The following is a 27958-nucleotide window of genomic DNA, read 5'->3' on the forward strand; positions in this document are numbered from 1 at the left end:
GTCATGCATCCACGACCTTGTCCAACCCTCCTTGTGAACTGGCCTGTCTTATTGTAGCGATTCCACAAGCATTGAATAACTGATGGAGAAATATTGAGATCCACAGCAACATGACGAAAAGTCCATCCTTCCTGAATCAAAGTGACGGCCCTTGCGACTTGAACCTCTTTAAGATGTCTCATGGGATGTGCTGGTTTACGTACAACATGCTCAGATGGCTGCAGTAGTCTGTGTACCTCACAACGACAAACAGACGCACTGCTATTCACTTTGTTTTGAGGGGTCACCTGACAGTTTAATGCATGGCTACGCTTACAGATGGAGTATAACTTTGATTTGAAATACCCTGAGTAGCTAAGGTCTCAAGGTATGCTGTACGACCATTGAAACCCCATCTACCAAATTAACGTTCACATACCAGACGTTACAAAACATGTTCCCCTAATTTTTTTGAACTGTGTATTTGTATTGGTCTATCTTTTCAATACAATGTTGTTACAAGCCACGTAAAACTAAATGGTATGTACACTCATAAAACTAGTTGAACTGGGATTTTTTAACCCTTTATGGGTCATCTTCAGCTAATATGCATGAAAGAAAGACATCTTAAAATTCCGAAGTGAAATTGGGGATAAAGAAACATGATTGACGGAATAGTTTAGTGTTGAAACATTAACTCTTTTCTGTTCCTAATGCTCCAGAGTGATGGAATTTTATGACTCACCTGCTTTGCTGAACACTGAAAAGCACTCATTACACATGCGGTCATTAGAAGTGTGTTGACAGAAGTATTGAAGGGTCTTGTAAAACCACACTGCATTGCCATGACTCAGCAAGCTCTCAGCATCTTATTGTGAGTATTTCACCAGCAGACCTAGTTTATAAACACCATAATCCGGTTAGGGATTATTCATGTTCGAACTCATGCCATGTCTTCTAATGGTGGAGTAGTGTTGAAAGTTTTGAAAGAATGCAGAATTGTTGATGTGTTAGAAATTAGTGGAGATAGTGAACTTTCTAGTAGAGATTCAGATATTGTGATGAATGTAGTAGTGATAACGATTCTGAGAATCATTAAAATCGTGAAAAAATATTGTGTGAAGAACAAGAGGCAGGGCTACAGGGAAGTGTTACTAGTGATATCTGGAGTCACGATAATCATTCTGAGGACTGAAAATGCGGAAAAACACTACTGGTCCTAATCATAATTTTACCTTCCAGAAGTTCAGAAAAATATTTTTTCAATTATTTTTATGGGATGGGAATTTTATGAGTTTGTAGTAAAGGAGATAAATATTCATACTGAATATTCCCAAAGTAAACTGGCATTGTTGATACTACCTGGCATATGGTAGGAGTTCTAATCTATATGGGTTTAATTGCTTTACCTAAAATTGACGATTACTTTCTAGGAGACTTTAACGTGTGTCCGTTTGTAAGGCAGGCAATGACACTGAAATGGTTTAGGAAACTTGGGCAATATTTAGATTCAAAGTTAGGGTGAGAACAAATATTTATGCACTGATGATCTTGAAACAAAATGCAAAAGACATTGCATTTACATCTTTATTCGTTTGACTTCTATATTGTTTACTTTAAAGGGTGGCATTTATGCTGCAGTGACTATTGGGATTTATCACATCTACATGTCCAAATATTTTTGTGTGTGATTTGATAGAATGTGACGATGTTCTTTCAAGAATGAAACATGTCATTCTATTTTAATTAAGGTTGTTTTTTCAAGTATAATTCTGTTACCATGTGTTTTCTTTTTCAGGTAGTTTATAAATTAATATATTCAAAATTAGTTTCAGCAGACTGAAGAGCCTAGAAGTTATAAATTAAACTTCTGTTATGTTACAAAGAGACACCAAAGTTGAAAGCTAAGAAGACAGCTGCAATTTATAAGATTTCTGAGGTTGTATTAAAGGCAATGGGTTGGTATATAGTCGATATCTGAAGTACTTATCTGATTACTGTTTGCGTGAAGGAGCTATACGAAATGAATGTAGAGTTGCAGTGGCGTGTGAGGCTATTTGTAGGTAAATGGGGAACAGGTCATTTCTTGTAAGTGCCATAAAACATATTATTATTATTATTATTATTATTATTATTATTATTATTATTATTATTATTATTATTATTATAATAGATTTGGGTTCTGGAATAGGGACCAGATTTCTTTTCACCCCATGGGATCCCAACACTGTAGTCTTGAACCCCATTGACATTCAATTTCTTCTAGGGCTTATTATTATTATTAGTGAAACATGATCATTCCAGATGTTATTTTTCTTCTTTTGGAGAAATGTCGCTTTAGTAGAATAAAACACAACATGGTAAATTTTTAAATAAAAATGAATGTGTGCATAAAAATTACATCATTGTGTGCTAGTTAATTAACTTACACAATTGTAGTAGCTCTTCTAGATTTCTTGCCGTATACAATATATCCACTATAGTGTACTGTCATGAGCCCCTGTTCATGTTCACTGATCACTTCACTTTTCTCCTCCAATCTATGCATTTTATGTTTCCAAATCTCTATTATTGTATGTCGTTTCTAACATAAACATTCTAACAAAAACATTTAGAAAGCACTACACTGATTCACATTTATTCACCTTACTCCAAGTCCGGCATCAACACAAGCACAACTGAGTGACTCAGAAACATTGCATATTGCGAGAGGTTTGAAACAATACCTGCTAGTTTACAATGCAGTGGGGTCAGTAACATTTCTCCCTTTACAAACACTGAAGTGGAAGAATTTCGGGATGTCTATGTGTTTTGATTGGTTAACAGATGGTTTGGGTTAGTGGCTCTTATGGTAGAAACTTTCATTTTACCAAAAATAATGCCTTCTTTTGCTGTCAGGATGCAGCAAATTGTACTGAAAATTAATGTGTGAATTAAATTGCAGTCACATTGATATAACAATTAATTTTATGCAAATATTAATTTCATTATGGATGATATTCATGTAAATGGTAGCTAAAAATATTCTATAGGGAATAGCTTGGTTCCAAAAATGATTTTCTATTTTAGACATAGGACTGTAACCGTAATAGTTCTAATTATAATAATTATTACTGTTAGCTAAAAGAAATTTTTTTTATCAAACATACCCAACAGTTCTCTCCTGCTCTATTCTCCTTTCCTGTTTTAAAAACTTTTATGTTACCTTGCTTTAAAAACGAACTTCTTTCTGAAGATGCATCAGCAATTTTTTTTTCAATGGAAATGATGGCTAAATTTGACACACATTCCTTCTTTTGAGTGTTTCTTGTGTAGGTCTCTTTATTCTTTTCAATATAGAAAAAGATTGTTCCATAGATGCACTAGAAGCAGGAATCACAGAAATCAAACAGTTAAGTTTATATAATTGAGGAAAACCATCTTCCTCAAGGTCTGTTTGTTTCAGAAATGAAAGTTTCCAATGAACCACCTGGTATTAGAGTACATGTCCTTAATATAGAAACTATGAATTGTATTATCTTTAGTTAATTTAACATCTGTGGTCCTTTTACAAAAGTTAATTGTATTATGAAGTCTTGTCATAGAGTTAAATTTAAAGTGCCTTTATAGAAATCTTTGTATACATTTTTCTGTCTTATATGTTGGGCTATTTTGGAAATTCACTATAGATCTGATGGCATATTTCTCTTGTGAATTTTTGGTAATGCTTGTAAAACAGGTAGACCTGGGTTCATATTTATTGAACAGTTGGTATCTTTAGGGTCAAGTAAAAAGCTTAAGCTATTAAACGTTTTTTTAAAGTTTATTCTGTATTATATTGGTTGGATCTTCATGACCAATCTGAAAGTACCATTAGCTAGAAATTCAATTCTTTTTTGGCAATGTACTCTTGCTTATCCATTAAAACTATAGTGTTACATTTATTTGCCTTTGCCACAATTATATTATTTTTTATTTTTTCATTAAGCTTTTTGATGTTACTATTTATTAATAAAGCTTTCTTATAATTATACTCTAGGGGCCGATGACCTTCGATGTTAGGCCCCTTAAAACAACAAACATCATCATCACCATAATTATACTCTATTATTTTAGAAAGTTTTCTTACAAGCTTCATGTCTTTCTGTGTCTTGTTCAGCTACTGCTATTTGTAAATAACTTGTTCTCTCTCAGCTGTTAATTTAACAATTTATTTCTTGTGGTTACTTACTTTAGGCCTCCTCTCTCTAGAATATCTGTTTGTTTCTAATTAAACGTTACATTATTAAAATTTTTAACGCGAGGGTAAAACATGAGTCCAACTTTAATATGTTCTTTAAATTGCCTCTTATTATCAATATTAATATTGTCATTAATAAGGGACTCGAATCAAACTTTCTATCTAAGGTTTCTTGTTTTTTTCTTTAAAATAAAGAACATTGAATGATGTACATGTACAAAACATATATGATTAAATGATGTATATTAAATAGTTTTTTTAATAGAATTGACTAGGCAGAGTGGACTCATTATCTCTTGTTTCTTCAATGCAGTAAGATTGTCAGAGGAGGTAGCAGGTAGGGACCCTTTTCGGAGGCAGTCCTACCCAGGGAGTGGCGCCCGTGCCTACATGTGTCCCAGAGCACACTGACCCGGTGTGTAACATCTGGTAAGGGTCCCAGCTCAGAGTTACGAGTGAAGAACTCAACGACTTTTACAGTGGAGAAGGCGAAGTTCGGTACGGTGGAGATGGCGGAAGAGGCAGTCCTGTATTCAGGGATTAGCATGAGTACAACCTGCTGCCTTGTAGGTTGAGGTGACTGGACACCAAAGGCTAAGGGAGAAAACCCTGAAAGAAAATCTCCATCTGTGTTAGGCTCAGCAGGTCAACAGAGGGATTACTGAAGAAGGTGTTTTCAAGAATAATACGAGCCTCGGATGAAGGAATTCACGACAATGATATCAGTTTGGTGCAAATGATGGTTTACAGCCCGAAGTTACACCAGCTACCCAAACCAAACGAAGACAAAGTATCAGAGTAGGAACATTAAATATCCTGACATTGACAAACAAAACTGAAGAGGTGGTTGACCTCATGGAAAGGAGGAAACTTCTGATCATGGGCCTGAGTGAAACAAAGTGGAAGAAAACTGGGAAAATGAATATCAGATTGGACTATAGTCTTTACTGGTTGGATTTTTAATACATAAAGGCATAGATGCTTGTAGTGAAGTTGAGTTTATTAGTGAAAAGATAATTAAGTTATCTGTGAACTTAGGAGGGAAAAAGTACAATGTGATACAAGTCTATGCTCTACAGGAAGGATGCTCAAAAGAGGAAAAGGCCAACTTCCTTAATAACTTGGAAGAACACACTGAGTATGACAATTTAATTGTAATGGGTGATTTTAATTCACAAGTTGGCTCACAATGAACAGGATATGAATCCACATTGGGCCCTCATGGAATGGGAAACAGAAATGAAGAGGGAGAATATATGCTGGATCTGTGCATGAGAAACAACATGATAGTGAGTAACACTTGGATTTAAGAAAAGGGACTCCCATAAAATCACAAGAAATAGTTGGGATGATAAAATAGGCCAGTAATAGATTATATTCTGATAGATCAAAATGTATGGGGAAATGTTAATGATGTCAAGGTCATTCCAAGTGAAGACCTTGGTGAAGACCATAGGCTGTTGGTTGCTGTTATTGCAGAGAAAAGACCTCCCACAGTCTGTAACAAAAGAGTCCCAATAATAAAAACTTGCCGACTAACCGAGCCAAGTGTAAAGGAAGAATTCAGGGAAGGTGTCTGCAGGTTGTTGCTGAGAGAAGAACTAAAATTGGTAGATGAAGAATAGGATACTGTAAAGAAGGTTGTGGTTGGTACAGCAGAGAAAGTATGTGGACGACCGAGCCAAATAAGAAAACCTAAAGAAACTGCCTGGTGGAATGATGATATTAAAAAGGCTATCAATGACAGAAACCATGCAAGAAGATCCTTATATCAAGCAAGAACATGGGGAGATCAACATGAAATAGAGGAGAAGCTGTCACTTTACAGAAAGAAAAAAAATTACAGGTCAAACAGTTGGTTGTAGCTGAAAAGCAGAAATGCAAGGAAGATCTGGCTACCAAAATAATGCAGGATGGAAATAAAAAACTGTTATAAAGTATTGTTAAGAATAGAAGAACTCAATTTGAGTCTACCCAATCTGTAGAACTTCCTAATAGTGAGATGACTAGGGATAAGACCAAAATATTACAGGAGTTCCAGAGGCACTTTGAAAATTTGTTGAACTGTTATGAAACTGTCACTCCATTAGCTGACAAACCTTATGATTTTGGCAGCACAAATACCACTAGTCTGACATGGTTGGAAGTAGAGACAGCAATATCTAAGCTGAAAAACAACACGTCAACTGGATCAGATGAATTAAGTGTTGAGATGATTAAAGCACTAGGAGAGGTTGGACAACAGTGGATGTACAGGGAACTAAATAGAATCTGGAAAGAGAATGTAATACCCAATGACTGGAAGCAAGGAGTCATCATCCCATTGTTGAAAAAAGGCGATAGAAAGAAATGTACCAACTACAGAGGTATAACTCTGCTATCACATGGCCTCAAAATCTACGAATCCATCCTTGAGAGCAGGATTAGAAAATATGTTGAACCTACACTTTTTTAAAGACTGGAATGTACTGTCAGGGAAACTACTCTTATTCTCAGTCTGTTTATTGATTTTAAGAAGCTCAAGAAATTTAAGTTTTCCCAAGTGCTGAAATCCTTCTGCAAGTTGGTGTGCAACGTTGTCTATTACTTCATTGTATAAGCGCCGATAGCTTGCTTTTGCATCCAGAACATCTTTTTTTCTTCTTTTTAATACATTAAAATTATCACTAGCTGTTCCCAAAAGGTGTCAAACTTAAGCCTCAGTTTGAATTAATCTACTTTGTACAATCAGTACTTAATATCCATTGACTTCTTTTGTCATCATCATCATCATCCTAAACCATCTCCAGTTTCCCGGGTGTGGTATATGAGCCTCCTCCATCTCATCCTGTCCTTGTACCATTCTTCCTCCACCAACTTGTCCCAATCATGACCTCTCAATAGTACATCGGTCTTAACTAAATCTATCCATTTCCTTCGTGGCCTTCCCATGGGTCGTCTTCCTTCTACCTTTCTGTCAAATTCCTTCCTTGCAGTTCTGTTTACTGGCATCCTCTTCATGTGACCAAACCACTTCAGTCTTGATATCTGAATCTTATTTAGGAGAGAATTGTCTATTCCTACTTCTCTAATTTTCTCATTCCTAATCTTGTCTTTCCTGGTTTTCTGTATCATAGTGCGTAGGAATTTTATTTCAGCTGCTGAAGTTTGGAATTATCTCTATTGGTCAGTGTTGTGGTTTCGAGACTGTATGTAAGAATTGGTGTATAATAGGACTTGTACAATGTCATTTTTGTTTTCATCGGTATTTGCTCATCCCACAGCAGGTGTCTTATCTGGTGGTAAAATTGTGTTGCCTTATTGATTCGATTGTTCACCTCATGTTTTGCTAGGTTGTCATTTGATATAACACTACCCAAGTATTTGAAAACTGGAACGCTGTCCAGTTGGGCTTCATTTAACATGACTATTGGTTCTGCTCCTTCCCCATTCACTTTCATCACCACCGTCTTGGTCTTGCTGATGTTTAAACCATATTTCTTAAACTCCACATTCCAGCTTTGTATTCTCTCTCCCAATTCCTCTTCTGAGTCACTCCAGATCACAACATCATCTGCAAATGTGAAGGCTTTGATATCTCCATGTTCTTTCCTTTTAATAGATTTCATTACTACATCCATTACAATAATAAATAGTACCCCAAATAAAGCATTGGTGATATATCAAATCTTGTTAAAAATTGTTAGCAGAAATCTGAAATTAAAATCTTGAAGCATAGCTAGATATCCTCGAGTTGTGATGAATGATCCACAATGGTTTGAAACAAACTCTCTAAATTCTCTCGATATTTGTAAACTCTTTGTACTGTCCAAGAATTATGGTTCCATCTAGTGGGAGAAACTTTTGGCATTTTTTTTGGTTAATTTTGTGAAACAGGAGTGCTGCTCTCTAGGGCTGCTGTATTTGAACATATATTATTATTCACTTTATGCTATGGGTTCTTATTTTCATGAGGAGTCAAATTTATATCATATCATTTTCTCCTTCTTACAGATAAGGATTGATCTACATTATCTTTGGCAGACTTAGTCATTTCACTACCATCGTTAACTAATAGAAATTGGACATGCTTTTTCAATCATCATTGCAAGCAAAGTAAGGGCACATTATTCTTCCTTTTAATACTCCATCGACAAGGACTTGGAAGTGCATTAAGACACAAGTGATGTGGTAGTTATAAAGCTGAAGGTGAATGCAATTTTAACACATCACATACACACACGTATACTGACCAACAGTGCACTAATTCACATGTGATTTTTAGATTTGAAATTTTAATTGGAAGATTTTAGACACGCTATGGATGTTAAATTGTATTTAGAATCCTAATGTTATAGTTTTTAGATAATTTTGTGTAGATAGAAATGATGTTATCTTAATAGGTTCTGAATTGCTAAGTGATCTTAAATTATGAGCTGAAGAAGAGAATGTATGTTCTCAAAACATGCACTCATGTGTTAATATAGACAATAAGTAAATATTGTACTTGCTAATTACTGACAAGGGAGATCCAAAGAAAAAAGCTCTCCTGTTTGGTAACAGTCAATATGGACCAAGAGTGAATAATATGGTCAAAATTATAGATTCTGTTCATTCTATGTGCACAATGATGCACAAAGAAAGTGTGTGAGTATTTTTCTAGTACTCTGGTTTGCAATACGCTTATTTCTCCTGGCATTACTGAAGCACAGTCATATGTATGTACCACAAGTTTGTTTGGACCTACGTCATATTCAGCAAGATATTTAAAAACATGCTCCGACAATGCTGCAACCATTTAATTTTCACTGACATTAGCAAATCCTAAGAATCACTTTTCGATGTTCCCATTTTCTGTCACATATCTCAGCATTGTTGAAATCTGTGATTTATTTGCAGTGTCTGTTGTTTCATCAAGTAGAATAGCATCAAAAGGTGTATTGGGAATTTCACGCCTTAATTCATCGAACATTACTTTTGCAACAGAATTAATTAGGTCATTCTGATTTCTGTTGGACATTCCAATGAAAGTAGTTGTGGTTTACAAATGATTTGCACATCTCACATCATATACAGAAATCAAATAGAGTAGCTTGATGTAATTTCTTTGGTTCAAAGAACTCTTGCTTTCATCTTGCCCTCTGAATGCTAATTCCTGCTTTGCTAACAAAAAAAACAAAAACAAAAAAAAGTGGCGTTAATCAGATGCTCCAGTATTCGTCTATTCTTTTTCACATTTTTCTGAAAAAAGAAACCCAGCTTTTTTTATTGTAAACCTATTCTTCATGGTGAATCTGTTCATCTAGCTCAGTATTCATTTTTGAAAGACCAAGTGTCTTTAAAGCTGTGATAACATGAAGATGACTTGAATTTTTTCATGACGTCCACTAAGCTTTACGGAAATTATTTTTATCACTGAAACCTGAGCCATTCTAAACTCCTTTTTCTGTAAGAAACAATAAACATGACCAGCAACCAATTTATCACTTAATAAACACCCCTTTAGCCATATCACAGAATTATTGTAATAACTAGTTTGAAAATGTCTAGTGTAGGATTTTGTTTTAGTTCTTAGGTCTGTAAGCTGAGGAAAAGGTTTACAATCTAAAAAAAGTACTGTGTTATTGTCAAAAAAATCAAGCTAACTGAACGCTCTTGACTTCAGCTGACCTATAACACAACATTCGCCTTGGTTCACCTCATAGTGCTAGAGATTGGAAGATGAGGAAGAGGCAAGACCAACCTGTTCCACCGCCAGTATTTCAACAGGTCTAATAAAAAATAATAATAACCGTATGGCTTCAGCTACCATGTGCAGACATTTCAATTTGACGCCATCTGGCTGTCTCCTCATCAATTTCGATGTTCCGTCTAGATGCCAGACTGAGTAAACCGAAACTATCTTGGGTGTACATGTCGACATCGTACGACATGGAGTGTCGAATGGACTTTTCTCCGCCCTTCAAAAATCCGACTACCTCTGCGGGGTTTGAACCTACTATCTTGGGATCCAGAGGCCGACACTCTACCACTGATCCACAGAGGCAGGTCTAATTAAGTCCATGAAAGTGAAAATCTTTTGTATTTTTAAAGATCTTTGAGAACTTAAAAAAAAAACCACCTGCTGAGCTCAATTACTTTCCAAATTACCACAACATAAGTAAATAAGCATAAGGAAACAACATACACTACACTTCCAATACTCTGGGGGATGGAACAGGCAACCTCTACAGCTTCCAGCATTTGAGTAACCACATGTCCACTTGGGCTGACTGACTCCTTCCAGACTCACTCCACATGCCTCAAGCATTGCCAGACGGCAGGAACCCAAAGGCAAAGACATAATTCAATTTTATACTGCAATGAGTCTGCAAATTATAGCTTATTTTGTTTTCGAATACTGCAGAATAAAATATATTGTCAGTTGGAAGCAAAGCAGGGAACAGCCTATTCCCTCTCTTCCATAGAGGAACTGCCACTTGAGAGTTGCTACAGTAGCACCAATATACAAGGTAAAGGGTGATAAATATAAGCAGATAATTACAGGCCAGTCAGCTTGACTTATGTTGCCTGTAAGCTCTGGGAAAGCATTCTTTCTATTATATTCGACACATTTGCAAAATTACTAACTGGTTTGATAGAAGGCAGTTCAGTTTAGGAAAAGTTATTCTAGTAAGGCTCAAGTAGCAGGATTCCAGAAAGATATAGCAGATATTTTAAATTCAGGAGGTCAAATGGGCTATATAGTTCAAGGCTATTCAAGGCTTATGGTACGGTAGATCATGAGGGGCTCCTGATGAAAATGAGGGCTGTTGGACTAGACAAAAAGAGTACTTGAATGGGTGGCTGAATTTCTAGAGGCCAGAACTCAGAGAATTAGAGTAGGTGAAGCATGATTTGATCCTGTGATGATTAAGAGAGGGGTTCCACAAGGCAGTATTCTTCGACATGTTTTATATAAGTGATATGGAAGGATTTTTGCATATGATGTTGTACTATATAGAGTAATAAATAAGTTACATGATTGTGAGCGACCGCATAAAGATGGACTGCAGACAATAGTATGATGATAAACAGGGTGAAAAATCAGGTTGTTTCACCAAGAGGAAAAGCCTTCTCAATTTCAATTACTGTGTTGATGGAGTAAAAGTGCCTTATGAGGATAACTGTAAGTACCTATGTATGTGTTTCTCAACCACAGTGGAGTTTGAACCCCCAATCTCCTGAATGCAAGCTGACAGCTGCATGACCCAAACCATGCAGCCACTCACTCCGTCTGAGGTATTATTATTACTATTATTCTGCACGAATGGGTCACTTAGGATCACGCGGGATGAACATTTGTTGAGCTATCCTCCTTGCCCAGTAATTCTTCCCATCTTCCTCTAATCCCCTTGTGTAAACAATTTTCCTGATTACATTTCTATCCTGCAGATTTGGTGATCCTAATTCACTGAGGTCTTTCTTTCTATACCATTTTGATCTTGTATGTTTAATTTACAAAAATTTGTGTATTCGATAAGTAAGTCTGGTGTTATTCATTCTTTCCAAATGGCTTAAAAACTGAATTTGTTGCAGTCTCATTGTATCAGTAAGTTTAGATATTTTTAAATATATTTCTAAGTTGGGTTTGGGATAATGTATTCCATTTTTAATTCTTAGCTCTAAGATTTTCTCATGATTTTCCTTTCTTTAATCTCTAATTGTTCTTTAAATTTTTATGATGTAAATTGAGTGTTTCTGAAGCATAAAGAGCTTCAGGGGTGATCACCATTAAGTAATGACAAATTTTACTGTTCCAGGATAAGCAATTTTTGTCATAAACTTTCTTTGTGTGTTGAAGAGCAATTTCCATTTTCTGAATTCTTGAAGCAACTGATTTATTTTCATTTCCATTTTTAGTGATCCATTCACCTAAGTACTTAAATTCCTGTACTCTTGCAATTTTATTCATATCAATTGTAAGTAGAGGTGGAGCATTTTTGATATTTGTCATAAATTTAGTTTTTTCATATGAGATTTTAAGTCTTATTTTTGCTGCTTGCTCTTCCAGTATAGCAATCAGTTTCTGCGCATCAGAGATGTCTTTGGCAATTGGTGCCATATCATCAGCAAACGCTAGACAGTCTATGTCAATACCCTTAATTTTTCTTCCTAGTTAGTGACATGGTGCACTCGCTTTTCCCCACACTCTGACAACATTTTCAAAACCACAATTAAACAGTAAAGGAGAGAGCCCATCGCTTTAATGTACACTTGTATTTATTTCAAACTTATCACTACGTCCACCCATAAAGTTTACTATAGCTTTCGTTTCAGTCAGTGTATCATAATATTTCTTGTTTTTTGGTCAAGTCGAAATTCTGTTAAAACATTAAGTATGAGATGCAATAATAATAATAATAATAATAATAATAATAATAATAATAATAATAATAATAATAATAATAATAATAATAATATGTTGTTGTTCGCAGCTACAACTGGAACACAAAACAGAGATAGTTCTTCTGACCAGGAAAAGGATCGAAACTCTTGTACCAATGACTGTTGGAGAGTTAGTGATTGAAACATCTGCAAGCACAAAATATCTAGCAGTGACACTTGACTCCAAGCTCACATTCTGGAATCATATTCAGAGAGCGACAGACAAGGCAGTAAAATACATGACTGCACTTAGCAGACTAATGGGAAATGTTAAAGGTCCGAAATCCAGTAAACGACGTCTTTTCATGTCGACGGTTCAGTCAGTTCTCCTATATGGCTCTGAAATCTGGGCTGAATCCTTGAGATTTGCTTGGTATCGGAGAAGGATAACTGCCGTACAACGGAGAGAGGCTTTACGTACTGCATGTGCATACCGCACGGTTTCCGTACCTGCAATCCTCACGGTGGCAGCAATAGCCCCAATAGACCTACTTGCATTGGAGCAACATGAAATCTGACGTATACCCAAGGAGAGCTGGGAAAGAAATGTGCAAAGAAGCGTGCCTTCAGTCAACGGATGAGGCGATGGCAACTCAGATGGGAAAGTGACCCTCGAGGCAAATGGACCAAGCGACTGATACCACGCTTGGATATCTGGGTTGAAAGGGCCCATGGTGAATTAAATTACTATCTCACGCAGCTTCTAACAGGACATGGATATTTCCGGAAATTCCTGCATAAAGTGGGCAGAGCGAGTGACGCAGCATGCATATACTGTGATTGTATGCGACCATTGGACGATTCAGAGAAGATGTGTGGAAACTGAACTAGGAGAATTGACAACAGATAATATTATTTCAGTGATGCTGCGAAACCACGAATCCTGGGATCGCATGGCAGTGCATGTGGAGGACGTCCTTCGTCAGAAGAAGAAGGATTTGGAAGCATACGAACGTTCTTTAAGGAGAAATGAAGAAAGAAGGTGTCTGAAAGACAAAGCACGATATCACCCTGAAGTAATGCAAGAGCGGTTCCGGGGTGATGACACACATCGTGGGAAAAGGATGTGTGGTTTTTAGTGGGTAAGAATCCCATACACTTGTGGAGTGTGGATCCTTCACAAGTGTCTTTTGAAGATTTTCTACAATCCCTCGTTAAAAAAATTATTATTATTATTATTATTATTATTATTATTATTATTATTATTATTATTATTATTATTATTATTATTATTATTATTATGGAACTGTGTAAATAGGATTTTATTAATTTTAATTTTGGAAAAGGTTGTTCCATTACAAAACTGTTACAGGCAAAGTCGAAAATAACAATATCTGTGTACACCGCGGGAATGCTAGAAACCAAAGTATAGATTTCTATGGCTTGTAGATTTGCTAGTTCTCTGATTGTTGATTTCAGATTTATCTGCTTCTGAACAGCAAATCTGAAACTTTGAATTTCATGAACAAAATTTTCTGTCGAATCTTCTTCACAGTTTGAAAATAAATGACCTGCTTTCCTATGAAAATCTTTGTCTAATGCAGACGACAGATACTGAAGTGTAAGTAAAATAAACAGTTCACTTAGTTTTTCCATTGCTTTGAACCTAACTTGGATCTGGATAATAATGATGTCTAGGGTGTTACTGAATACACCTACCTGATAATGTCTTTCTGGGTCTGTTAGACATTCATCTAGCACCTACTCATCAAACTGACTTTTTACTTTCCAAAGTGTAACTTAAACGATTTTCAGTTTGTCGAATACTAATTACAACACCTTTAACACTACAACATACCTGTTAAAATTTACACTGTTAAACAAAGAATTATTTTTTCATTCTTGAAAAAACATAATCAGATTCTATCAAATCACACATTTTTTCCCTTTTAATTGATGAAATTTTTTTAGAAATGTAAAAATTTTTTGTTTAAATTCAATAATATTTGAAATTTTGAACTTATCTTAATTAAGTGCTCCAGTAGTAATGCCCTTTTTTTTTGCTAATCCAAATAAGAGTGCGAGGTGGTGTAAGGTTCTGTCATTGGCGTGTGGTCAGCTGGCTAGTTTGGCGGTAACTTTCTGTTATATCATGGTCCAGTAACGTCACCACCTACTTTGAATTCTACTTTTATCATCATCATCATCATCATCATCATCATCATGTATTTTAATTGCTTTGGGAATAATATACGGGTTGTTTATTCAGTATTTAATAGGCTGGCTACTTTACCAGTAATTTTCCATTAGATCATTTTTCGGTGCCATAACGCCATTCGTGGAAGTGTACTTGTTATTATTATATATAATTCACAATTTTACAATTGGGTTTATGAGCTGCTTCGGTACAGTGTACATGGAAAATGTACTATTTAGTACATATGCACATATGCTTCATACATACTGTATATACAGGGTCTTTTTTATGGCTTGTTCCGTGTGTCAGAGGAACACGCACGGAAGGTGATAGCGAGGCCAGGTGACTCATTTGCCGAGAGATATATTGCTTCATGACCGGCTAAGGTGATCTACTGCAGTACGTTAGCGATAACCATTGCTTCACAGCAATAGTTCAGTTCATCTGCAGTATTGGTAGCATGTTCAATGTGTTCACTTTAAAATAGCATAGTTTCTGTAGGAATACTAATCGTGTGTTTAACGAGTGATGTATACATTAGAACAGCGTGTATTCATTGTGTTGTGCTATGCGAAGCATTTTTCTTATACAGAATGCAACTTTCGATTCATTCACAAATTTCCTGGCATCCTCCCTCCCCATAGGAGTACGGTATGTAAATTAACAAAGAAGTTCCGCACCACCGGGTCCATTCTTAACAAGAAATCATGCAGGAGACGAAACGTTTTAACAGAGAAAAAGTTTGATGAAAAAGGAGCTCTCTTGGAAAGAACTCCAAAAAATCCCTGTCGCGTTTCGCCGTACAAGCTAATGTGTCATTATCTTCTGCCCACAAAGAAACAAAACTGTTAAAAGTGAAATAAAGAAAATGCGACAGCACATACTGCTAATCGGTCTATGGAGTTTCGAAGATTGTGTGGTTAATTATCCCCCTAGATCTCCTGATTTAAATCCCTGTGATTATTACTTGTGGGGGATGCTGAAGGGAAAAGTGTATGTGAACAACCCTCACACAAGAGAAGAACTACAAGAGAACATTACACAAGGAATTTTGAACATCAAACAGACTGAGATTCGCCGAGTGTCTGCAAACATATTTACAAGGTATCAGGCATGTATGACAGCTGAAGGACAATATTTTGAACATCAAATGTAATGCAGGTAGGTTTTAGACTAATAGTTTCACTAGAAATGGATTTCTATAAGTGTGAATTGCCATGAGTAGTGGGGAGGAAAAGTGCGCATTATACCAGCTGGCGACCGAGTGTCATTGCGCTAGCCACGCCATGCTCTGAGTGGTGCTGTGGAACCGGCTAAGAAAAAGACCCTGTACTGACATTATTGACAAATAAATTTGACAGATATTTATAGGATATTTACTTTACATAAATAGTAAAAATTATTAGTGGATGATTTTCATTAGTCCTCTGTATATGGTGGATGGTTCATGCCAATAAATTTCCTTTTTATACGGCAAGTGGCCAGGATTGCTGCCTTTTGTAATTCTCTGTAAGTGAGAGGGTGGAAAGTAAGTGATTCAATGCTCCTGTGTAGTGCCTTTGGTATAATACCATTACATCCAATTACTACTGTAATGATGATAACATTGTTGAGTTTCCACATAGTTTTTATTTCTGCGGCCAGATCTGTGTACTTGGAAATCTTCTCTGTATGTACTGATTGGAGGTTGTGAGGATTAGGGCAGATTATGTCAATTATGAAGCATATTTTCTTGTTTTTATCTACAAAAGTTATATCTGATCTATTGCAGGTAATAGTTTTATCAGTGATGATACTTCTGTCCCAGTAAAGCTTGTAATTTTCACTTTCCAAGACTGATTGGGGTTTGTACTTCCAATACGCTGTAGTGCAATGGATTAGGTTATTTTGTCAAGCTAATTTCTGGTGAATGATTTTTGCAATTTGGACATGTCTGTACTTGTAGTCTGTATTTGCCATTAATCAACAACCTGAAGTTATGTGCTGGATGGTTTCTGGTGATGTATTACATAATCGGCACTGATCTGAATAGACAGACAGATCATGCAGTACATGCTTTCTGAAGTTCCAATTGGCTGATCTAACTCATTTGGGTACCGTCCATGAAGAGGTTTCTTTTTCCATAGAACAATCTTTTCCTCATTTGTGGAGACTGAAATTGTAAGTGAAGCCGGGGTGCTTAAATTGAGGGGTGTAAAACCGTTATCTGCTACAACCATTACACTATGTAAGGCAGAGGTTTCTGATTTATGTTTGAAGTAGCACTTTAGTTATGAAATTTGATCACTATGTAATTTCTCAAGGTCCATCAGTCTGTGACCACCATCAGAGCTAGGCACAGTGAGTCTTTCTGAAGCTGATTTTGGATGATGCACGTGGTGTTTTGTCAGTAACACATTCACCTTTGTTTGAAGATCCTTCAACTCAGTTGTAGTCCACTTTTTGACTTCAAATGAGTATGTGAGAACAGATGTAGCAAACATGTTGATGGCCTTAACGATGCTTTTTCCTGTGAGCTTAGAACGCATGATTCGTCTTACTCGTTCAATATGTTGTTGTTGCTGCTGTTGTTGTTGTTGTTGTTTATTTAGGGAGTAAATGTAAGTTAATGGTTTGATGAAATAAAAGTATGAAACAATTAAAGAGCATCTTGTAAGACATTATTTTTAGTGATAATTCATAAATAATAACTTACTAAACAATCCAGAGTGCCTAAGTCGCTTTGTAATACTACAGAAAAGAATATTCTAACCCATGTTCCTGACATTTAATTCAGACTAACATCCTGAGGGATAAGTGCTAATGCAAAAAGTGTGAAACAGTTCTATAAAGTGTGTTCCAGATGGGTCCCTCGCCTTTTGACGGAAAATCAGAAGTTGAGACCTTTGGAGGTCTGTCAGAGGCTTACAGCAAGGTTTACGAAAGAAGGTGATGCATTTTTTAGTCAGATCGTCACCTGCGATGAAACGTGTGTCCACCACTACACTCCCGAATCCAAACAAGCCAGTAAGGAGTGGCAGAGAAAAGGGGAGACAGCCCCAGTGAAAGCCAAGACTCGACGTCAGCTGGCAAGGTTCTATCAACCGTTTTTTTCGACTGGCAAGGCATTTTTCTCATTGATTTTTTGCATGAGCGATACACAATCAATGCTGCTTACTACTGCGAGCTGTTGAACAAGGTGAGGGATGTATATCACCGCAGAAGACGAGACCAACCGATTCAACAGGTGATCCTCCTCCATGACAATGCCAAGCCCCATACTGCAGCTCTAACGGTCTCCAAACAATAGGAAATGCACTGGACTCAACTTGATGGTCCTCCTTACAGACCGGACCTATCACCTATGATTTCCATTTGTTTGGACCACTTAAAGAAGCTCTAGGAGGGCAACAGTTTGAAGATGACGAGGGCGTGGAAGAATTCGTGAGCAATTGGTTCCTGATGCAACCAGCTTCATTTTACGATGCTGCGATAAAAAAACCTTCCTTCTCCCTGGGAAAAATGAATTTATAAAGTGGGAAAATATATGGAAAAATTAATTGTAATTGGCTTTTGTTTTTCATTAAATGAAATTAAAAACAAACCCTGTTTATATTTATAATACCAATAAATTGGTCCGTTATTCAGTAGCCATGCATCTTGGTAGGTGTGCTATTTACCAACTGATGAGCCCAACTTAGCACACTGGGCGAAATGCTGGCAACCAGGAATGAGTTAGCTGGAAAATTTATAATGTCCAATAACGGACCAATTATATTGGTACATACCACTTAGAAATTAACAAACAATGTTAGGTTTTGGTCCACCCAATTAATACACATCACTTTGCAAGTGGAAACTATTTAATACCAAAACATATTAAATATATATTGGGACATATTTAGTCTTTATTTGAGACTTCATCAGCCATAAAATCAAGTGGCAGATTATAAAACTTATTGTTTAGAAAGTGAAAAAAAAAAATGGAGAACCTAATGCCCTTTTAAGGACTATTTGAGATACGCCAAAAAAAATATATATATATACATTATTTACACAAAATTGTCCTCACTTCTTCCAAAAACTTTTGTTTTCTTCAATGTAAAAATTGAAATATAACCTGAAATATGACATGCCAGCCATAGCGTCCCGTACGGAATACAGTGTCTATTGTTGCTATCTGTTGTCCCAAAATATATATAATATGTTTTTATATGAAATAATTTTCACTTGTAAAGTGATGTGTATTGATTGGGTGGACCAACATTGTTTGTTGACCTAACATTTTCTTAGTTTTAACTGTATCTATACGGATCTATACAATGAAGTTCGTAAATTGTACTACATACCACTTAATCGAGCAGTGGAATAACCTTTCCTAAACCCAAACTGCCTTCTATTGAACCAGTTATTAATTTTGCAAACATGTCTAATATAATCAGAAAGAATGCCTTCCTAAGGCTTACATGCAATGCATGTCAAACTTACTAACCTGTAATTTTCAGCTTTATCTCTATCACCCTTTTCTTTATACTCAGGGGCTATTATAGCAATTCTACATTCATTTGGTATAGCTCCTTCATGCAAAATATAATCAAATAAATACTTCAGATATGGTACTATATCCCAACCTATTGTCTTTGGTATATTCCCAGAAATCTTATCAATTCCACCTGCTTTTCTAGTTTTCAACTTCTGTATCTTATTGTAATTGTCAATGTTATCATATGTCATTTTTAATACTTCTTTAGCATTAGTCACCGCCTCTACCTGGACATTATCGTTGCAACCAACAATCTTTACATACTGCTGACTGAATACTTCTGCTTTTTGAAGATCCTCGCATACACACTCCCCTTGTTCATTAATGATTCCTGGAATGTCCTTCTTGGAACCTGTTTCTGCCTTAAAGTACCTATACATACTCTTCCATTTTTCACTAAAATTTGTATGACTGCCAATTATGCTTCCCATCATGTTATCCTTAGCTGACTTCTTTGCTAGATTCAATTTCTTAGTTAGTTCCTTTAATTTCTCCTTACTTCCACAGCCATTTCTAACTCTATTTCTTTCCAGTCTGCATCTCTTTCTTAGTCTCTTTATTTCTCTATTATAATTAGGTGGGTCTTCACCATTCCTTACCTACCTATTTTCACATTCCTCAACAATTGCTTAAAACCCATCCCAGAGTCTGTTTACACTTTTATTTACCATTTTCCACCGATAATATTTACTTTTTAAAAACTCCCTCATGCCTGCTTTATCAGCCATATGGTACTGCCTAATAGTCCTACTTTTAGGACCGTCGTTTCTATCACATTTATTTTTAACTACTACAAAAACAGCTTCATGATCGCTAATACCATCTATTACTTCGGTTTCTTTGTAGAGCTCATCTGGTTTTACCAGCACTATGTCCAGGATATTTTTCCCTCTAGTTAGTTCCATCACTTTCTGAATCAGCTGTCCTTTCTGTATTAGCTTATTTGCCATTTGTTGGTCATGCTTCCTGTCGTTCGCATTATCTTTCCAATTATATTTGGTAAGTTCAGATCTCCTGCTACAATCACATTCTTTTCCATGTCATTTCCCACATAGCTGATTATTTTATCAAATAATTCTGAATCAGCGTCAGTGCTACCCTTTCCCGGTCTGTACACTCCAAAGACATCAAGTTGCCTATTATCTTTAGAAATGAGCCTTACACCTAGAATTTCATGTTTGTCATCTTTAATTTTTTTGTAGCTTACAAATTCCTCTTTCACCAGAATGAATACTCCTCCTCGCACCATTCCTATCCTATCTCTACGATACACACTTCAGCTCTGTGAGAAAATTTCTGCATCCATTATATCATTTCTCAGCCATGATTCAACTCCTATTACAATATCTGGTAAGTATATATCTATTAAGTTACTTAATCCTATTCCTTTCTTCACAATACTTCTACAGTTTGACACTAACATTTTTATGTCATACCTGCTTGACTTCCAGATCCCTGTACCCTTATCACCGCTCCCTAGGCCACCCCATTTCCCTGAATGTACCGACCTCTTACCCTTCCACACAAATTTCCTAACTAATACATACCACTGCGGTTTAAGTGAATACAATTCTGAAGTGAATGCAGTGAATACAGGACTAAATACAATGATACACAGAGAAATCTCCATACCAATGAGCACAATAGATTTCAATGAAGAAATACAAATAATAAAGCAATTCACAAAAGAAAACAACCACTCTCCTGACACAGTAGATAAACTATTAAATACAAAGTGTGTTTTTTAAGTAAGGTCCATTTTGTTGTAGACACTAGTAGTTTGCGCGCATACACAACGAGCATGTGCGTCGTGTACTGGCATGCCTCGGGAACAACTGTGCTCAGTTTCAGCTCTGTAGCTAACCTGTATGGTTCTGTTCTGTGCTTTCAAAATGTTTAAGACTATCAACTCGCCCGCCGCGTGTGAGGTTCGGTCAGTGATACGGTTTTTGTCAGCAAGGAACCTGTCTGCTGCAGAAATTCATCGACAGATTTGTGAAGTGTACGTGATACTGTTATGAGTGAAAGCAAAGTGCATAAGTGGGTACGACAATTCAAAGCTGGCCGTGACAACGTCCATGATGAGGACCGCTCTGGTCGCCCTTCTTTGGTTACAGACGATTTGGTGGCTTCAGTTGAAGCGAAGATTCGTGAGAACAGACGCTTCACAATAACAGGTCTCTCAAATGAGTTTCCTGACGTGTTGAGATCAGTGCTTTACAACATTGTTTCTGAACACCTAAAGTTTAGGAAATTGTGCTCCCATTGGGTTCCGAAACTCCTAACAGAGGACCACAAAAACCAAAGATTTGAGTGTGCGATGAAGTTCTTGACTCGTTATGATGAAGAAGGTGACGGCTTCTTGAGTCAGATCGTAACTGGAGACGAAACATTGGTTTCGCATATCACGCCCGAATCAAAGCAACAGAGCATGGAATGGAGACTCACACGCTCGCCTGTAAAGGTGAAGGCCAAACAGACTCTGTCCCAGCTCAAAATCATGGCATCGGTGTTTTGGGATAGGCATGGTGTTTTGTTGGTCGACTTCATGCAACGAGGAACCACTATCAATGCAGAAGCATACTGCCAAACCCTGAGAAAGCTACGCAGAGTGATTCAAAACAAAAGACGCGGCATGCTGACAAAGGGAATTGTCCTTCTCCATGACAATGCAAGACCTCATACTGCAGGTCAGACCCGCGATTTATTTGACAGTTTTGGCTGGGAAGTTTTAGACCACCCACCCTACAGTCCTGATCTTGCGCCGAGTGATTACCATCTGTTCCTCCACCTCAAACATCACCTCAGTGGCAACCATTACAATGATGACGACGACGTAAAAACGGCAGTGAACTCTTGATTATCGGAGCAGGCGGCAAGTTTCTATGAAGAGGGTATTTTAAAATTGGTTAAGAGGTATGATAAGTGTTTGAACAAACTTGGCAACTATGTCAAAAAATAGAGTGAAGTATGTACTTTCTGAAAATAAATTTACTTTTTTGAAATAACCTTTCGTTGTGTACTTATTTTCAAATAGACCTTACTTAAAAAACACGCCTTGTAACAAGCCAAACAAAATGTAATTTCCACACCAGATACAAAGAACACAAAAATGCATTTAGAAACAATTGACATTCAGCCTTTGGAGAGCACGTATGCAACAACTTGTACCATTTCACAGACATCATCAGAGGTTTAAAAATTTTACAAACAAAATAAAAGCTATATATTGAGCGTTACGGAAGCTATCAAATTTACATCACTAGAAAAGCTAACCACGCTAACAACAACAACAGCAACAAGCAATAACAACAACAACATGCATTTAAAGTATCCCTTCCCCCCCCCCACACACAATATTCGCACTACTTAATTCATTTATGACCAACGTTTTACATTCGTGCTTAATGAATTCCACAGGAGGTTACTGTGACTTAAGTGTCTGGAATATGGGTTAGGACACTCTTATCCGTAGTTAATTCTCTGAATTTAAGCAACATCTTAGCCACTCTAGATATTTTAGTAGGTTATTATTTATTACTAAAAAAGTAATGTCTTACAATTATTCATTTTGACTTTCCTCAGCTGGAAATTGTCCCTGAGGACAAAGTATACAGAAAACAAGATACATTTTAAAAGTAATTATGAGGACTTGATTACATGATTGTTTGATTAGTACATGTGACATATGTTGTATCATTAAAAAGTTTTGGAGATATGGTTCTTCAGAACCTGGATTGAGTATTTCATGGAAATCAATGCAACTTCTCTTATTGATGCCTGATCAAGGTTAAAGGGTTTGCAGAACTTGACGAAAGAAAGAGGAGTGGTTCCTCTAATGTCATCCATTAATCCAATGACTTTGATATTATCGAACTGCTATTCTTGTTGACAGAATGGGACGGTTGGTTCATATGTGGTTTTTTCCCCTCATGAACCTCATTGGGTTGTTTCAGACATTTCAAGCCTTATCATAGGATTTATTAAAAAGCCCTTCAGTGGTCTTTGAAGACTATCATGCCAATTTGATGGGTGCTGCCTTTAACAGAGAGACCATGAACTTCCTCAAAGACTGTAAAGCCTAAGTCCCTTAACGCTTGAGCAATGACCGATCATATTTTATGAAGCCTTGGATTTCGTAGAGCTTCTACATGCGAGCAGTAACTGAGGACGTGAGCAATCGTTTCAACCTCGTTGTGGCAGCGCCAACTACTGTTAAGTGTCTGTAACATTCCCCCAAAAGTCTACATGCTACTTCATTTACCTTTGTCGTCAACTTCTGCATCGCTGCCATACTACCAATACCTCACACTGCTGCCTGTCATATTACTGAATGCTGCATGCTTCTGCCTTTTCACTCACCGCGTCATCATCACATCATGGATATGTCATCTTCTGCCAACTCTCTCGTATATTTTCGTATGTCTCCAGAACCTTCACATGCCCTATATATACTGAGACTTTACGTCCTTTCCTCAGTTCAGTCTTGACTGTGGTCTGTGTGGAGAGCTCAACATCTTGTCATGCCACGTGCTGGTCACGCCTTATTATCATCCTGTACCCAGGACTTTTTATTTGGAGACACTTGGTGAGTGAAGACATTTTATTATTTGCTGGGACTAGTTTTCTATAACCCTTCAGGATTTGGTGCTTCTCGCGTCTATTCAAGCCACCACATTCTCATAAATTTGTGCATTTGGTGCGAGTTGCTAAGCTAGATTAGTGCATATAGCTAGTTTTGGAATGAAATCATTATGTTGTCTGACTGTTGGAACATTTTGTGCAACATTCCCCATCAGTGCATTACAGACTCTTTCATTATGTGGTGATAGTTTTCTAAATATTCTTCCTTTTTACTTTGCTTGGCCAGATCCCATTTCCCATCCCTGCCTGTGATCTCCCTTACCTTCCCCGGTATAGGGTTCTTCTCCTTTTTAGGTGCTTTATATTGTGTAATTGTACTCAGGTATCTCATTTTATCTGAAATGTGTTTATTGTAATCAAAGTTTTGTGGCCAGTTCAAGTTACTGATATTTCATACCTTTCTCAAGTCTTATGGAGATGACTGTTAAAGACTCAAGGTCGGGTGTTTTGTTGCAACAGGTTCCTCATTGAGTTCTACCAAAATATGATCCATTGCAAGATTGTATAATGCTAGAGATAAAAGGTGATCCCTGCAAAATGCCTCTTCTATGTGGCAATTTCATACTTTTATTTCATCAGAATCATTAACTTACATTTACTCTGTAAATAATAATAATAATAATAATAATAATAATAATAATAATAATAATAATAATAATAATAATAACAACAACAACACAGTGAATAGAAATGAGAGAAGTGAGAGCACTTCGACTCACTTCCCATTACGGCAATTAAAATACTAGTGGCTATGATGCGGAGAGTTGCCACTGCAGAGCATCAATCTCTTTGGATGCATAGGTGGAGTTGTTTATACCGTATACAGGCATATTTACTTGTTGTCATGTGAGCGATTATTGAGTATATTAACTATATTTGAGAATTTTTTTTTTTTGCTATTTGCTTTACGTCGCACCGACACAGATATGTCTTATGGCGACGAATATTTGAGAATATCATGAGTGTGAAATTGCCATTGTGCTTTGTGCTGGAATGTCGATCTGGTTACAGGTCAGGTAAAGGTAAACATTTCTTCTCACCACGTGAAAATGAGGAGCATTTCTCTAAGTGGACTAGAGTAATCTCAAGAAAAGACATGCTGCTTACCCATGTCTAGGATTTGTGAGTGTCTCTTTTTGGAAGATCTCATTATAAATGTAGACTTGTTTAATGTTAATGGGGAATAGTTGAAATTCTGAGAATAAGGTGGATGTTAAAGCCAGGATCTGTCCCACACATTTTTCCAAACTTGCCGTCCTATTAAAGGAAGTCCATGAAAATTTGAAAACTTCCACTGGGACGAGAGTTATTTGAAGAACACGTTGGCAATAACAATATTAACAGCAATAGCTTAGAATGTAATTAACTCAGGATTTCAAGAAAGTTTCCATGCTCTTTATCTCTAGGGTGGTTTAAAAAATTGTGTGAATCTGCATACCCTAGAACAGGGATGGCGAACCTTTTCCAACTAGTGTGCCACTTTAAGTCTGGTTTATTATTCTCAAATGTTGACTGTGCCACTTGTTATTTTCCTTTATAGAATGGCTACAACCCACAACCCCCCACCCCCGCGCGACTTCCTTTCCAAATTCCCAATTATGTTTCATAATATGTTATTTATTTATTTATTTATTTATTTATTTATTTATTTATTTATTTATTTATTTATTTATTTATTTATTTATTAGATATATATCTTGTAAATACATTTGATGGCATGTTCCATGGTCGTATTTTGCAAATATTGCAAAAAATACTTTTTTTAAATATGTAAGTTTTGAGAATACATATTATTATTTGCAAATAAATAAATAATAAGCTCCCATTGTAACACACTTCATCATTAAATATTATTGCCGGGCGAGTTGGCCGACCAGTTAGGAGCACGCAGCTGTGAGCTTGCAACTGGGGGATAGTGGGTTCGAGCCCCACTGTCGGCAGCCCTGAAGATGGTTTTCCGTGGTTTCCTCTTTTCACACCAGGCAAATGCTGGGGCTGTATCTCAGTTAAGGCAATGGTGGTTTCCTTCTCACTCGTAAGCCTTTTCTCTCCCATCGGCGCCATAAGACCTATCTGTGCCGGTGCGACGTAAAACAAATTGTAGAAAGATAATTATTATTAGATATAAAAATAAAAAATACTAATATTGCCAATGGACTTCACTTCCTCCATTATCTTTCCATGTTGTAGTTCGTATGCTCAACAATTTACTACCTCATCACATTTCCGCAAGGAAATCAGAAGAAAGCTATCCTTGCTTGTAAGGTCACATCCATGCTTTCATCAAAACATACTGCATACATCCTGAGAGTTATCCAAATTAGCTTTCAGTAATTGTTCCCAAACTTCTTCACTCATTCTTATTATTCTATCATTGACAGCAGTTCTTCAGCTGGCTGGCATTCCTTTCATTCTGTTAATTATTTGTTGTTTGTTAGGAAAGTTTTCAAATAATGTGTCGGACATCAATAAGGAAGTTTATTTCAAGAACTCACCGTCAGAAAGTGGTTCCCCATGCATGCTGTACTATGCAGTGAGACAGATGGAAACAGCCGTACTTATTTCCCTGACTGAAAAGATGATACAAAAGAACTAGTTTGTTTTGTGTAATGTTCAATATTTTGTGACACGAACCCTCTTCTTTTATCATTTGGCACGGAACAAACATTTGAATGATTAGTCTTGAAATGGTGCTTTACATTAAATGTGAGGGGTACAATTGTTTTCAAACATAGGCAACACATCTTTCTGTCAGTGTGAATTCCCTTGTCCACTGCTTTTGAAAAATCCAGTCATTACCTTTGTTAAGTTTCTGTTCTTTTCGGCACCAAAAACATGTTTGCGAGGTCCGTATACAAAACCACCAGAAAACGACATTGTTATCTCACTTGACTTTCGGAACTATCAGTGTAGCAGTGTTGCCATATTCCACGTCCGGATGGAACTAGTATTTAGATTTTTGATATTTATTTCTTACACGTGAAACACTGTACGATATGTATTTTCTGTAGTACAATATATATATATATAAAACTTTATTATGTTCATGTGGCGTGCCACCGAAATCGTGTTCGCGTGTCACCTAGTGACACGCGTGGCATAGGTTTGCCATCCCTGCCCTAGAAGAACTGAAACAAAATACTCACCATGAATAATAATAATAATAATAATAATAATAATAATAATAATAATAATAATAATAATAATAATAATAATAATAATAATAATAATAATAATAATAATAATAAATTTATTATTTATAATTTATTATTATTATTATTTGTTTAATAGTGTGATTTTAAATAGATAAGTTATTGTGTTATAATTAGTGTTTGACAGTCTGAAAACATTAACTGATTTGTCACTGAATAGTATTGTTTCCTTCTTAACAAACTTTTCAAACACACTTGCCCTCAAATTTTATTACAGAATCAGAACCCCACTGTTTTGCAAGTGTGGTGGCAAACAAAATTTTGTCTTGCAAATTATTTCTGTAATTTGAAAGTGTATCAGTATCAGTATCATTACAAAGATGAGTAGATGACTGGGAATGATGAAATAATACAACTCAACATTGTGTAATGACTAGAGCCCGGATGTTTAGGCTGTAATAGGTTAGAATGCAAACATACTAATGCAAATAACAAGTACACTCTATCCAGACAACACAGTTCTGCTATGACATTTGCATAAATATTAGGGACCCGGCTTATCAGAATCCCTATTATTCTTGTTACTCTCGCTACGGTACAAGAAAGCGGGTAGACGACACTTCCTACCAGATGAGTTAGTTTGCATTCTAATCTATTGTCGCCTAAACATTCAGGCTCTAGTAATGACAATGTGTTGTTGTAATACTCTCAGTGTATCATACAAATTGTTTATGTAAGTTTGTGTTCTTAATTAATGTTTGTGGAATAATTTATACTGAAATGTGGATGTAAACACATATTTAAAATTTTAGTAGTAAATTTCAGAGGAATAAACCTCAACATTTTTCAAGCTCGCCAAATCGGTAGACACCTCTGCACTTTACCAACCTCAAAGTGGG

General features: G+C 36.4%; 1 protein-coding gene across 1 annotated transcript in view; it reads right to left on the bottom strand.

Moving 5' to 3' along the window:
* Positions 1 to 27958, bottom strand: part of 5PtaseI (inositol polyphosphate-5-phosphatase A) — a 589076-nt gene that overhangs the window by 17899 nt on the left and 543219 nt on the right. The window lies entirely within an intron of this gene.

Source organism: Anabrus simplex, chromosome 3 (genome assembly GCF_040414725.1).
Source record: "Anabrus simplex isolate iqAnaSimp1 chromosome 3, ASM4041472v1, whole genome shotgun sequence".
Classification (NCBI taxonomy): Eukaryota; Metazoa; Arthropoda; class Insecta; order Orthoptera; family Tettigoniidae; genus Anabrus; species Anabrus simplex.